Genomic DNA, 12,991 nt, shown 5'->3' on the forward strand with positions numbered 1-12,991 from the left:
GCATAACACAAAAAGCAGGGGGGGAAGCTGCTGATTAGCTGACAAAACTCTAGAGTGTACAGTTGGCCAGTGGTTACCGGGATAGGTCACAGCTCATGAAGTCAAGTGCTACTAAGAAATGTAACTAAAAGTGCTTTATAAAAATCGAGAAAACAGTTTAAGACCAGGAGCTGAGGGCCTGAGGAGATCTCTTAGGAATCTTCTCCATGCAAGAGACAACAGCTGGGATTCAAGTAATTTAGATGTTTCCAACTAAGTATGTCAGTTTTTAGATTAGCAATGCTTAGTACAAATGAATCAGATTTGGGACATGTTTGACCAGAAGGGAAAATGAGAAGTTTTTAGGCACAATGGTGAAAAGTTGAGGAAGAAAAACTATGATTTTGCCTTAAGTGACAGGAGTTTGTTCTCTTATTGTCAAGGGAAGTTTGACAAGCTGGCTTGTGAGACTTGTGGAGAACTGTACCTTGAGGCCCTGTCATGACCCAGCTGGGACTAGTTGCAACGTTACGCCGTGGCTTATGGTACACACAGTACTGATCAGTTAAAACTCAAGCCACAAAATGGAGCAGACTCCCATCAAACTACTTTGCTCAGTGCTGCAGTAGGTGTGCATGCGCGCGCGCACACACAATATGGATAAATAACTGTCATGCATTGTTGGGTAGAGGATCTCTCCTTCTAGTCCAGCTTCTTGCATCTAGCAATAGCCAATGGCAGGATCTTCAAAAAAGGGATAACTCTCAACATAATGATCCTAACTAACAATGGCTGCTTACCACGGCAGGAGGCAAACAAGGTTCTTAGGGTAAATCCGATATCTTTTATTAGACCACCTAAAGCAGCTGGAAAAAATTCTTCTTTGCAAGCTTTTGGGTACAAACACCCTTCTTCAGGCTGAGGAAGCATCTGCAGTTGTTCTGTGCTCTTCCTGAATGGGAGAGAATAGAATAGAAGCCAGAGGCCAGTATGCAAGAATGCCAGTCAGTGAAAATGCCCCTGTACCATGGCAGGAGTCTTTTCTTCCTGACTTACAGCTAACTGAAAAATGTTTGATGTCCTCATTCACAGAAATACCAAATCTTCTTTTGAACCTGGGTACACTGATTCATCTACTGTGACTTCCTGTATAACATAAACCATAGAATCTCATTTAGTTACCCCTGCACTGAGCACAATATGTGTGTCTGCCCTTTAGCATGTCATTATTTGATATTCCATTATAATTTCTCTTCTCTACATAATTGGTCCACATTTCTCTCACCTGTACTGAAGCTTTACATCCCTATTGGCATTTCCATTGTTTTCTTGGGAACTTTTCTATTTCCATACCAACCTCTCGGAGAGGAGATGACCACAATCAAAACCAGGGTTCCAAAGGAGGGCACATTATCTGCTTATAGAAAAGCCCCTATAACAACCTAACTTGTGGTTTGTGTTATTTCTTGTCCACTACAATCCACTGTCAGAGAAGATAACGTGCTTGTTTACCTTCAGGCTACAGCTCATTCAGAATGCCCAGTTTGTTCAGAAATCTTACTCTATTCCTTCAATGTCCAGCACTTTGCTCTTATCTACAAGGACATTTGTCTTCTACCTTGTAAACCAATTACCTTTCTAAATAATTTTGTATGTGCCTCCACTCCTGCCCCCCCTTCCCAGAATTATTAAAGAGACAGGACTAGCTGGTTTCACCATAACGTTTCTCTTTGCTTAAATTCAATGTTTTATAAACATCGGGGGAATATTTCCAGGATGCCCACCTTCTTCCCCCAATTAATAAAATTTTTCATTCAGCTATTAACTCATACTGGTCCCTAATCGTTTCTACAGCCTGATAACACCAGAGAACCAGAAAGTGAAATTTCCCAGAAATTGACTGTACACAGAAATTGAACTGCACTAACCTATTTTCACTGATTAGATTTTGAATTTCTATTAGGGCAATCAGTTTAAATCATTAAATGTGCAGTATTCTGGAGGCCAGTTGAATGATTCTAATGGAGCCTACTGCCATCTCTTTTAGGGACAAATAAGATATTTTGTTGTTGTTTAAATATAACTTTTAACCAGTGTCACTTTAGTAACTATACTAGACAGCTAGGGGTATGTTCCCTGGAGCATCCTGCTATTAAAACTTCTTCCATGCTCAGAAACAGCCATTCATTGCACCTCTTTGTGTTCTAGCTCCCCCCCCAACAATTTTTAATTGATAACCAAATGAGAAAGCTAAATTCTGCAATCAGGTTGCCTTTTGTGAGGGATTTTATCACAAGCCTTTCAAAAATCTAAATAAATTAGAGCCACTGGTTCTCTTTTGCTCACTGTTTTGTGACCTCCCTTAAAAATATTCCAGTGCTGTCCTGCAGTCCCAACTCCAGCTAGATCAGCACCCTTCACTCCTCACCTGCAGTCCCCCAACTATTCCAGTCCCAGGTTTCCCACACCCAATTGTGCCTGTCTCATGCCATAGCACCATCTGCTGTTCCAGACCTCTCTTTCTTTTTGTGTCCTCTCCTCTCTCCCTTCCCCAGTGCTAACAGTCCCTTTACATTCATCACATTAAACAAAACATTTCATGGCCATCTCTTTTATCTCCTTCACTGAACAGCTAATCAGAAAAAATGCTTTCATGTTGCTAAATCAGGACCAACAGGCAAAGCTGGGCTGACAAGAGACATTTCCCCCTGTCATTAACCTGGCCTAAATAGTATTAATTACACAGGCTTCCCTTTGATTGTTGAAGTGTGGAGAGTACTGGGGCTGGTGGCAAGTCGGTAAAAACTCCAGGCTCCTCCCTCACTCAATTCCAGACCAGCCCCAAGATTTCTGTTTTTCTTGTCTGCTTGACCTCTGGGATTCACTCATGCATCTGCTTCCCTCTTCCTAAGGAGGAAGAAGATATGAGAACCATGTGGTCAATTTGCATCAGTAGCAACACATTATAGGTGCACTGGGACCTCCAGTGAAAGATGTGAGTTGGACACCTTCTGCAATTAAGGCAAGTCCTCCTCAGGAGAACTGCTGCTTCTAGCAGACAGACAGCCACCTATGGTCCTGAATAAAGAAGAAAGACCAAGCATGTCTCATGTTCAGCAAAATCAAGGAGATAAGGGTTGTGGAGGGGAAATGACCCAGCAAGAGAAAGATGGAGAGACCGAATATGTCACCAGGTGGCTTCCTTTCATTGGCTGCATGAATGAATAATGTCCATCATTGCTAAAACCAAAGCACTTACAGTGTTTTTTTTCAAGTATTAATACATTCCTTCATACTTGATGCAGTGGGAAGGCTCTTGAAATGGAGGAGTCATTCTGAGGCTTGAGCGGGACATGGTTTGCAGACCTTGTGTGAGAATCCTCTGCACTTCCATGTGTAGTGGAATTAGAAAGCATGACAAGGGCAAATCCAAAGGGGTCCAATAACCCCCTGACTACGTGGCCCCTGCAGCTACATGAGGGGTACTATGGTCCAGTGGGCAGAGCACTGAGCTTCAAGTCAGGAGACATTATCATCCCTGCTTCTCACATTTACCTGCTGTGTGACTGGGGCAAACTCATGAATTTCTACTTCCCACCTTACTTTTGTCTATTGAGATTTCAAGTTCTTCAGGGCAAAGACTGTCTCTTCCTCTATGTTTATACAGCTCTTAGCATAGCATTGCCCTGATCTCCGTTGACCTAAGCAACAAGTTAATGCAAATAGTGTTATTAACATACACAGACCAGTCTTAGAGATACTCCAAACCCTGGGCGTGAGGGTTCTTTCATTTCAAGGCCTGGATAGATGAGTTATTTACACCATTGTAAAGAGATAGTGAAGAAACTGACCAATCCAGTGTATGATGAACCATAAAAGAATCAGGGTAAAATTCCACCGGTATAAATTACATCAGCGTTTGTGTCATCTGTCCACAGCTATCCCAGGGTTGCTCAATAATTAATTTAATACCTGCTCGCCTGCTAGAAAAGCACTTTAATACCTGGTAGTAAGGCACCTTAATATGGAGTAGCAGCATGTCTGTTTTCTTTGGATGCCAGTGTAATTTACATTAGTGTAACACTGCTATGAGCATGTTCAGGTCCGAGGCAGCCCCTCCCAGGACTGGGGCTGAGGGCAGTAGGTTCATGTTGCATTAGCAATAACTGTTTAGTGATTTTGCTGAAATGTATTTCTACACATTAACAAAGCAGCAAAAAATCCTCAGAAACATGAATCATCCTTCAAGTTCTAAGTTATGTGAGTGAAGAATGGAGGCTATTGATATTCCCAGTAGCTTTTTCAGTCTTTTATGAACCAAACTGAACTGAACAAAGATTCGGTAGGGCAACCACCGAAGGAATTTGCACAGCAGTCTTTTTTGCCAAGATGCTCCCCTGAGCTTGCTGCTGTGGGTCTGAGTCAATAGTTGTTCTGGCTGAAAGTGGTTGAGGCTCTTGCCCCTGGTGACTCCAAGCCATGAAGGTAAGTTCCAATCCCAAACAGCTGCAGGGAAGTGTAGTGTGAAGCCTCGGGGTCATGGACTTTCCAGAAATAGGTATACACCCACAACAGGCTAGTTGGCTTCACTTTAATTCCCAGTCATGTGTACTCCCATATCTCTTTCTCCTATAAAGACTCCCATCTGGGTATAGCCACTCCTCTGCAACACAATCTCAATAACTATTCTCCCTGCCCTGTTTCCAAGCCTCCCCACCTCCATGTTATGTCATACTCACTTCAATCCACCAGCTCCTCCAGCAAAGGACCTGCAAAGCAATTTTAATAATGTCATCACTGTAATTGTCATTACCATGTTTAGAATTAACATCCTATTAGGGTGAATGAAAACAGTTCACAAGTCTTGTTTCAGGATTTCTACAGACTCAGAAGAATGTGGAAGTTTCTTTTTTACAATAGTTTCATGCTCTTAAGGCCTTCATCATTGCCATGGGGTTAGAAATATTTTTTACATTGAAAATGAGCAAGCTAGGAATGACCATATTTAATCAGACTAGAAGACAGGCACTATTCCAGCTATTAGACACCTAATTGAAACTTGATGGATAAATTATTCTATTCCAGTTCAAATGCCAGAAAAATTCATTCATACAAGAGGTGGGAGGGAACCCCTTTTCCTCACTGCTTTTTATAATTCAATCTGAAAGTTAAGATGAAGGCATTTTACAAAAATAGGCACAATAACCAATTTTCAAAGACTCATGCAAGGTGAAATAGGCTTGCACTTTGGAATCAAATCTAACCCTTAGACTCCAGTATTCTGTCTCCAACAGTGGCTAGTACCAGTTGTTTCAGAGAAGTCCATAAATTCAGCAGTGGGAGACTGAAAAGAACTGCTTATCACAAAAGCTTTTCTCCAACCATTCCTAGTCTGAAGCTGTTCCCTGCCTTGAAGCAGGAGGGTTTATAACCAAAATGCCTTTTTTTCATTGTTGGCTTTTAATCCTTCATTTTGAAACTCTGGATAATGAGACTTTGGATTCTGGAGCCCAATTCTATAGCAAATACTGGTTTCCATGACCATGTCTGTAGCTACCAAATCAGAAAATAAATATTATCTATGGAGATGAGATTATTGATAAATAGAGGGCTTTGCCTGGCAATAAATGGAAGGTACTAATACTACATATCACTGACATGTTCACATGAGCTCACAATTCCTCTTGGGGTTTCTGTATGTTGAGTGACACATTAGGCAGGACTTTACAGTCTGTCTTTTGCCTTGGACACCAGGTCAGGCTTGCCTGAAGTACTTAAGTGTCCACAACTGGGCTTTTGCTGCCACGTGTTGACATCCATTCTCTCCTCCTGACCCCAGAGTCCATCATTTGCTGGAGGAAGAATAAGAAAGCTGGAATGAACAGTTCTGAGCTTTGGGTTATGATTACTCTTTGAGTGACCCATTTCTGAGCTTCTAAGAGCTTTTCCAAGAACATTTTTCCTGTTTGGAGCAGCTCAGAAGCACCAATGCTGTTGGCAAAGGCTCAGAGTAGTTGTCAGGTCAACATGTCGGTTTTGTAAATAAAAGTTTTACAGGCTCTAAAAGCAATAGAAATATTTTCACAAAAATGTCAAGGGCTTGGGTTTCTGTTTGCATGCATTTAACCTCTGCAAGTGTTTACAGTGTGAACTAAATGTCTTGGGGAGGGGGGTGGTACGCAGAGGGGGAACTAAGAAGTCTGCCTTCATTGTCCAAAGTAAGTGACTTGCTAAAAAGTCAGCATTCCCAAGATATGGTGAGCTGTTTGTCAAATCCTTCTAGCAGTATACACACCAGGTGTTCATGATGGTTTCTGCATAGATAATCATTGAGTTAATCATGGCACTCTGGGTGCCAAGCACACTGTCATGAATCAGGCAGCACCTTCCTCCCTCCTTGAAGCAAGAGACAGCTTTGCATTGGTTCAGCTGGAATCTGGCAGCCCAAAAAAGATGAATGAAGGGACACCTGCTATGAACTCAGTGAAACCAGTCACTTGCCTTTGGGCTATAAATGGTTCTCTCAGACACAAGCGAACACCATGAACATTGAGGCAATGATCATCTGACATTAACTTCACTAGGCCAGCTACATCATCTGGATGTCCAACTCCAGACTCCAGAAGCAAGTTTTATTTCTCCCAGTCAAGGCAACATGCCCAAGTCAAGGCATACGCTCACAAGGAAGGTAGATAAAGCACTTCAAGGATGTCCTCAAGGACAGCTTGAAAAAAATGCAACATCAACATCAGCTTGTAGGAGACTATCACCCAGGACCACCCTAAATAGCAGAAGAGTCTGCTGCAAGGATCTCCGTACTTTGAAACCCCATGACAACAACAGGAGATGGAAAAGCAGGAGCAGCAGAAACAGCATGTCATGAACCAAAAATCCAGGGCCATCCACCCTGCATGGAAACACATACCCAAGTTGCAATAGAACCTGTAGATCCCAGATTGGCCTTGTCAGCCATCTTCAGACCCACAGATAAGGACATCATGGAAGACAGTCAACCTTGGCTGTGTGGGATTGCTGATGATGATGTCTCAGATGGCAGACCTAAGGGGAAATGCTCCTTTGTCTGAGATGCTTCCTCCCTGGAGACTACAAGGCTGCTCCCAGTTGCTACCATAGTACATCATGGGATGCTGCAGATGGCAGCATGGATGAATGGATGCACGTAACTGAGAAAGGTGTGAACCAGCAGCAGGATCAGTTGACAGTGTAGGGTATCAGGGCAATCTTGACTGCTAAAGACTGAACTGATTGACATCAATGCATTGATTATACTCATGCCTCTCATTTGCCAAGAAATAGCTTGCAAACTGATCAGCAACCTCTCTCTTGACTCACATATACCTCAGACCCTTTAAGGACAGTGAGTTCCATCAGCCCCTCTCCCCCTTCCACAGGCCAGCTTACATGATGCAACCTCCACCTCTCTCCTCTGCCACCGTCACTGCTGCTAAAGTCCCTGCAGGACACAGTGGTGATATGCCTGCAGGGTCATGTTCTGAAGGCTGCATGGAGAGCTGATTGGGAGCAAGATGGGAAGGGAAAATCAGGAAAAGAGGGAAGGAAGAAGCAACAGAGAGAGGGAGACAGGGAAAATGTCATCTCCCTAGAAGCTGGGGGCTTGCCAAAGACAATCCAAGAAGTAGAACTAGGAGTCAGAGGTAAAAACAATAACAGGAGAATGGGCTGAATATTACAAAACTTGCCATGATGGTGAGATCTCTCTAATAGTAGAAGAAGTGGAAGGAACCCCACTGCTTTTACTGTTCTTTCATATGACAAAAAAGGTGTCTGTATCTTTATCTTTGTGCGCTTTGGCATTTTTGTTGATTCAGGAGCTCTTGGCTATCAGAGACGTTTCCAGGGATCACTACATGGAAGTGGCTCCCGTCGATCCCCGCTTTTACTGTGAAAAGAAGAGACTGGCATGGATAGAACGGCGCTCCTCTGGTCTGGAACATCTCCATCTCCTATGTCTGTAGTTCTGTGACTACTAATTGCATCCTCATTTGAAGTGATTCATCAGCAGGGATCCAGGTTTTCTTTTTCCCATGGAAAGATGGAGAAAAACATGGATTTCCCCCTTTACCTGACGAAAATGCAGATTTATCATTTTAACAGAGAAACCTGTGGATTCTGTACTTTTGCAAAGAGCTTTCTGCAGGCTGGCAGAGTTCCAGCAGGGCAGGGGGCTGTAGGGGGAATGAGGGGCACCAGCAGGGCTGGGGAGGCTGTGGCTTGGGAGTGAGGGGCCTGGACCTGCTTTCTGTGAGTGAAGGGGGTAGGGGGAGCTCTGATTTTCCATGATAAAAAACCCAAAATCAAATACCAACATTTATAGGTATTTAGAATGTATTTTATTACAGTGATTAAGAAACTGGTAGGCTTCCAAATTGCTTTAAAATGGTAAATATATCAAGTAAATGTTATGTTCAACTGATACCTGTATATATAGTGGCCTTTCATTGTGGAGTTTGGGGTTTTTAGCAGAGAATTTGCCATTTTTAATCAGAGAATTTGCAATTTCTTTATCAGGGAAAACCAGAATCCCTGTTCATCAGGCAGTAAATGGAGATAGAAAAGAAGTACCTGAAGCATCACTGCCTGTTTGGTAAGTATAAGCCTTGGAGGAGAAATCCTGGGTTCTACCCCTTGCTCTGTATGACCAAGAGCTGGCTGCTTAATTTCTGCGCATGCCTCAGTTTCCCCACATCTAAATGGGAATCGATCACTTCAGACTGCTGCAAGTGGAAAGTCACCATGAAGCAGGGCCTGCAGTGCTTCAAGATGGATTGGGTCAATGATGAGCTAGAGAAGAGGTGTCAGAGGCAGGCAAAACAAAATGGTACTTGGCATGCTAGTGCAAGCTCACCTGTCTTTATATGTGCAACTTGCTGGAGGGTCTGCTTGTCATGCATCAGACTCCTCAGCCACTCAAGAAGCTCTGGTGGTACCTGGTAACCCACCAAATGCGCAATCTCCATGGTCTCCTAAGACCAATGGCTGCCAACAGTGATAAAACAGGAACAATATCAACAGCCTACCTCAGAGGCTCTTTTCCTTGTGTCATCTGCTGCACTTACCCATTGCATCTTGTTTTAAGAAGGAAGGTTAGTTCCTCAGGCCCAAAGCCAGGTGAGTAAAACAACCCAGCCCGCTAGGGTCCTGCTTCTGGGGTCTTACTCCCTGTTGCTATGGGAAAAATACAGAAATAATATCAATAGTGAACAGCAGTGGAAGAATGGGGAATGGCTCTCCCCAAACACATCAAAGAAGATCTCACTTACATTTCTGTGCTCTGAGCCAGCGGCCCTGAAGAACCTCTTCCAAGGACAATACAAATGAGAACTCTAATAACCTTGCAGGACAGAGCCCTGCCAGTTCCCCAGAGCGGCTGCTTTGGTGGCGATTAAAAGGGGCTCCTTCTTTGCTTCCACCTTAATTACCCTTCTCTGGCTCATGCACTTGGCAGCAGAAGTGCAAGCAGTCTTCAAGGATCGCCAGGTTGGAGTAGCTGCTCTAGGACACAGATTGCCTCCGCTTCCCCCAAGCACTCAGCTGCCCACCAATGCAGCCCAGTGGCCTCCCACGTGCTGATAGTCCCAAGGTAGCTTGACAGGGCAGGCTGCGTTGGGGGGGCAACACAGCACCCATATCAGGAACCAAAAAGGGCATGTGTGTACCATGGCAGTGAGCCACAGTATCTTTATATAGCTCCACAAGTGTATTCCCATGATAACATGGAGGCACGTGGAGGAAACCCACTCAGAGAATGACTTGGTCCCCAGCTAGACCTACGCCCCCAGCAGGAAATATGGCTGAGCTCCTGTGTTGAGATCCCACAGCACTTTACACAAGGGGACTGATGTTGTTATCCCTTTGTCCAGATGAAGAAAGGGAGGAGAAGAGACTCATAGCAAGCCAGGAGCAGAGTTAAGAACAGGTTTCTTGATTCGACCTTTGCCCCACCCTGCCTCCCAGGACTAGCTGACATGAGGAGCTGGCTGCCCTGGAGAGAGGGAACATTGTGGCTTATTGGAACATGCCAGCTCTCAGCATGTCCAACTTCTGTTTCCTGCAGGAAACCAGTTTGCACCTTCCTCTTTATGTGACGCTTACACAATCTGCTCCCTTGTGTCAGCAGGAGGGCGTGAAGCCATAGCACTAAGAGCTAAAACACATCTTTTATCCCTTCTGGCACGTCCCAGGCTGGCTTCCTCCCCAGCCCTGCTCCTGCCCATTTCAAACCCTTGCCACAGTAGCAAAAATAATCAAGCATCTCTCTCCTCCCTTGGGACTGCCCATGTCCTCTCTGGCACCAGCCTCCTTGGCAATGAGAGTCACATGAGCAATAGTGATGGTCGGAAAGCTGGCAGGGGTATTGGAAGACAAACACAGGCTCCAACACAAATAAGATTCCCAGGGAGGGAGATGGGACGTCTTTCCCACTGGGGTTATTTTTAAACTGTTTATCAAAGGTTTGCTGCTCTTGGCATCGGGGGTGGCAGACTATTTTTGGGCAGATGTTGTAGCTCTCTGCAGAGAGGAACTGCCACTGACCTACTCCTTCTCTCCCTAGTACCATCTGATCTCTCTGGGTGTCTGAGGCATACCTTCCATATATGTTTTGTATATTCACACACACTCAGAGTCGCATTTTTTAAACCACATTGCTGCATGCTGGTACCCTCTCATAACAAATGCTACTTAGCAACTCACTTTTGCTCTTTCCTGTCACCATCTTATCCAGCTTTTGGTATGCCAGTAAAATCCTTGCTCCCCCTCTACTCTTTCCATCCCTCAGTGAGAGTGGTTTAGGCACAGAACTAGGTCTCTGGACACTGGGTTTCAGTTCCCATCTTACTGCAGGCTTCTGGCATGACCTAGAGACACACACCTTGTGTTACTGTGTCTCAATTTCTTATCCATAGTATAGGAATAAAAGCATCCCTACCTCACCAGGTGTTGTGAAAATTAATTAATGGTTGTGAGAAGCCACTTAAGTAGATAGGTGGCAGAACTGGGAGTTAATTAATATTAAACCCTCTGAGAGCAAAGCATGAGAAAGAAGATAAATTATGCACTTTGAATGTACAAGTAATGTCCACTTTTAAACACAGCTGCTGAAGAATAGAAGGCATCTCCAAATGGATCCTGTGCAGTATTTGTGGCAGGAATCCTCATTGGTGTATTGAGTCTAAAATGCAAGCAAAAGAAAAGATGGAATTAGCAATTGAAGTTTCTGTGACTTATAGGAAGTCAAATCAAATGGAAGCAATAGAGAGAGGTGGGAAAAGGCAGTGGTAGGAGATGTGAAGCCAATGGAAAATGGAAGGATCAAACTCAAATGGTAAGCAGTCCAGTTAGTGACCAAGAGGAAGACACCTGAGGAGTTGCCCAAGAAGAGGCAAGTGGTCCTATTGTTGGCTCCAAAATGAGGAGCATGATGTAAGGTAATCATGAACAAGGTAGAGAAAACAAGACTGTACATATGACCTGTTGGCTGCTAGGACAAAAGTGTTGCCATATGATTCCCAGGTATCCTGAAAAAACTCCGGGAATTTCCTTTTGATTGTTAACCATATGGGAACAATGATACCTCTGGAGAGAGATTCACTATATCTGAATGTGATTTTAGGGACCTGAGTGAAGTCTCACTTATCGGAAGTGACTCTCTTCTGATATCCTTCATGAGTGATGATCAGGGATCCTGTGTTTCCCTGATAAAATCTCAAATTCTCTGATTAAAAATCACAAATTCTCTGATAAACCCCCCCAAATTTGTGCTTAAATTGAAAGACCACTATATATGTGTGTGTATATATATAGGTCTCAGTTGAACACAATGTTGTCTTGATATATTTACCATTTTAAAGCAATTTGGAAGCCTACCAGTGCCTCAATTATTAAAATAAAATACATTCTAAATACCTATAAATGTTGGTATTTGATTTTGGGTTTTTTATCATGGAAAATCAAAGCTTCCCCTGCTCTCTTAGCTCACAGAACACAGGTCCAGACCCCTCACTAGCAAGCCACAGCTCCCCAGCCCTGCTGTTGCCCCTCACTCCTCCCCTCACTCCCCTGCCACAACCTCCCAGCACTGCTGGCGCCCCTCACTCCCTGCCAGGAATGGAGCATGCCCCCGGAGGCTGGGGGGGCATGGTGATCGCATGCCGCCGGGGGTGTGGCGGCAGCGAGCTCCCGCAGGCAGCCACGGCGGTGTCAGCGGTGAGGGGTGGCGAGAGCCAGCCAGCGGTTGGGCACCACCCCCCGAAACCGAGGGGCCACCGGCGGGTGCCCACCCACAGACACTGCCAGTGGTGTTGGCAGTGGGTGGGGGGGTGGCAAGCAGCGAGTGGTGACCACCAGCAATATCAGCAGCACTTCTCTCAGGGGGTGCACCACCAATCTCAGAGGGTGCACGTGCACCCGTGTGCACCCCCTACTCATCGCCAATGCTCCCCACCCCCTACCCCCCGCACACACACACAGCCCCCTGGCTCTGAGAAACTGTGCCAGCCTGCAGAGAGCTCTTTGCAAAAGTACAAAATCTGAGGTTTACTCTGTTAAAATGAGAAATCTGCATTTTCCTCAGATAAAGGGGGAAATCTGCATTTTTCTCTGTTTTTCTGTGAGAAATGGAAAACCCGGATCTTTAGCCATGATTGAAGAAGTCTGGCAGTGGTTTCATCAACTGGTATACCAACCATCAGATTCAGAAAGCGTGGATGTGTCTCTTGTTGTGGGAAGCGATTGCCTCATTTAGTCTCCACTCACACAAGAGGCAGTGCTGACATCCTACCTTCAAAACTGGCAGGGCTTGCCAGGTAGGCTGCAATCTGAATAGGAGGCTGGCATGTACTTTGAGCCATGCAATAAAATGGAAAACACCACTTTCTGAAGCAAACAATAAGCAACAAGCTAACAAGACTGTATACACAGTAGGAAGAAGCCTTCTGAGCTACAGGGTGGAACTGTGATCCCATTGACCTGA

The 12,991-nt window shown here is 44.6% G+C and overlaps 1 long non-coding RNA gene across 3 annotated transcripts; it reads right to left on the reverse strand.

Moving 5' to 3' along the window:
• Positions 1–410: 410 nt before the first annotated feature.
• Positions 411–9,567, reverse strand: LOC112549425. 3 transcript variants are annotated; one of them, XR_003092831.1, is made up of 5 exons: positions 9,282–9,567; positions 9,078–9,186; positions 5,656–5,831; positions 4,719–4,748; positions 411–2,886 (listed from the first exon to the last, which is right to left on the reverse strand). It is a non-coding gene; the product is annotated as an uncharacterized LOC112549425 (long non-coding RNA). The 3 variants fall into 3 exon arrangements; XR_003092829.1 differs by having other exon boundaries at positions 5,638–5,831; XR_003092830.1 differs by lacking the exon at positions 5,656–5,831.
• Positions 9,568–12,991: the final 3,424 nt, after the last annotated feature.

The sequence above is a fragment of the Alligator sinensis genome, unplaced genomic scaffold (genome assembly GCF_000455745.1).
Source record: "Alligator sinensis unplaced genomic scaffold, ASM45574v1 scaffold198_1, whole genome shotgun sequence".
NCBI classification, from domain to species: domain Eukaryota; kingdom Metazoa; phylum Chordata; order Crocodylia; family Alligatoridae; genus Alligator; species Alligator sinensis.